General features: G+C 31.2%; 1 long non-coding RNA gene across 1 annotated transcript; it reads left to right on the top strand.

Moving 5' to 3' along the window:
• The first annotated feature begins 486 nt into the window (after window positions 1-486).
• Window positions 487-2,160, top strand: LOC134260455 (uncharacterized). The gene is made up of 4 exons (XR_009990548.1): window positions 487-694; window positions 1,251-1,310; window positions 1,637-1,709; window positions 1,891-2,160. It is a non-coding gene; the product is annotated as an uncharacterized LOC134260455 (long non-coding RNA).
• The last annotated feature ends 287 nt before the right edge of the window (window positions 2,161-2,447 follow it).

Here is a 2,447-nt window from a genome sequence, read left to right as displayed (position 1 = left end):
TTATTCCTCCAGATTAATGGAGCCAATTTCAAATTGACTTTCCCTGGTTTGAAACATTGGTGGGTGAACAGCAAAAAAAATGAAATCTAATTTGATTGATTGATTGATTCATTGTATGTTGTTTAACGTTCCTCTCAGTACTTTTTTCAATCAAAGACGCCAAATCTATTCGCAGTACAGTTAAGGCAACACATGAAAAAAATATGGTAATGAAGTCATAATGAGGTCTGACGTCATGACAGTTGCTCCGCCCCGATTGATCCATATAAGGAAATGGTGCTCAAAATAACTATTTACCGATATTGGCAACAATTTGTAATAAACAACAATATCTTCATGTTTAAATAGAAAATAATTAGTGATTTTCTTGTATATAAAATAGCATGTCTTTAAAATAATTCTCTTTTTAATGTGTCGTTTGTCTGCATTCGGCTTCAGCCAAGCGCTTGCACTCGGTGACACGGAATGTTGTTTACATCTAAAAACGTGGCGACAGTAGCTGAGATTTGCAGTGGATTTAAATGCAATAATCACACAATCTTTAAAGAAAATAGGGATAAAATAAGAGACAAGGCATTGCTTCTCCATTTTACAAGAATATGAGGACAATATTTTGGAAAATAGCAGAAAACTGAGACGATTTGCACCAGCTCAAGCTCCGTAGATCAATCACTGCACTGCAATTCCAGGCCAGGTATGTATACGCATATGTAGGTACATGTGTAGATCAACAATATGTAGACATGCTTTTGTTAACATAATAAACCCGAGTGTGTCCATATTCATTTAAATGTATTATGACAGTCAGTGAAAAACAGTAATGCAGTGTCTTGTATGTACCCCCCCCCCCCATACTAAGTTGCACACTTTTGTAAAAAATTAATTGCATTGAATATGTACTGAGTTCCTGTCAACTAGTTCATTTTCTTTGAGTCAATATGTGTAATAATGGAGGTCATCAGTAACACAAATTTAAATTAAATTAAATGAGATGTTTTCATTGTTTCAGTCAATGATTCACAAGTGACTAGGCCTAAAGGGCTAAACAAGCAATGATGTCTTTTGGCATACAAATATGCTACACAATTTAAAAAATATATCAGTATCATTGTGTTGAAAACATAGAAGCCCCACATCAGATCTGTGGTTGTAATTTTCTAGAATTTCTAAATTAATGAAAAAAAATATTCATTTTTTGTTTAGATTACATGTACATTAAAAATATTTATATAATACTTTTATCATTTTAGCTGTCAAGATTTTAAGGCTTAAAGAATGAATAAATAAATAATGCATCATTTCTCCACAGGGTATGTATACTTCTAAAGAATTTCACATTTTTAAAGTTTGCAAGTGATTTACATTTTTTTCATTTTGGTAAAGGAGATACCCAGATTTTTTATTTTATTTTTTTTTTAGAAAATATTCTCTCAATAACTATTGTAAATGTCAGAGGTTTCACTTTCCCAGAGAAATTTTGTAACACTTTTTTTCCATTTATATGAATTACAGAATAACAGAAATTCACTACAGTATACAATGTAGATTAATTTGTTTTGTCAAGTGTAATGCCATTTTATTCTACAATGTATATTTAGTAATCTCATAGCATATAACTGCATATATATTGTTGTAGGCCTAGCTATTTCCAAATGTTGGACAAATGGATTCATTCAGGCAGCAAGTTCATCCATCATTTAAGGAAAATGGTATGCTCAATATTAGCTATAAACCATACAAAGTTTTGATATGCCTAATAAAACTAACAGAAAAATTGAAAACATGTATATGCATTCTATGTTCAAAGTTTCAATGCATTTTTTTATTTAAATTTTTTAAAACACAAATTACTTTCAATTATGGTATTTCCTGATTTTCTCATATTTTCAGAATTCATTTTATCCACAAGAACATGAAGTGATGGAAATAATTTGCACCTGCCCAGCATTCCTACAGTCTGTCTTTGGATTTGAAAAGAAATGTTTATTAAATAAATTTTCTTGATAAATAATAATTTGACTTTTTCATATATTTACTGCATAGGTGTTGAAAAGGCCATTAAGATTTGAAAATTTGGCATACTATTTTGTGTAGAGGGTACCAATGTCCATCAAAATCTTATTTCCAGCATGTGCATTGTGTTCATTTATTTTTCAATAATATTACCAAAAACAGGTGACTAGAGATCCCTATAATTGATTAAAAATAAGATTGGGGACCACCATTTGATTCTGAGGGAAGTGGGGGGGGGGGGGCAGGCGAGTTTTTCCAAGTCAGATTTTTTTTTTTCATTTCCATGTCAATGCAGGACATATTTATGTTTGTTTCTGATCAATAAGATGAAGGACAGATAATTGATTTATTTTCCTCTTCATTGAAAAGTCTACCATGCAAAAAAAAAATGTAAAAAACTCTGATTCAAGGGAGGGGGAGAACACTGATCTGCA

The sequence above is a fragment of the Saccostrea cucullata genome, unplaced genomic scaffold, assembly GCF_032062105.1.
Source record: "Saccostrea cucullata isolate Sc308-1 unplaced genomic scaffold, CSIRO_AGI_Scuc_v1 ctg18641, whole genome shotgun sequence".
NCBI lineage: Eukaryota > Metazoa > Mollusca > Bivalvia > Ostreida > Ostreidae > Saccostrea > Saccostrea cuccullata.
Note: the sequence above shows the minus strand (reverse complement) of the source record. Positions and strands in the feature narration are given on the sequence as shown.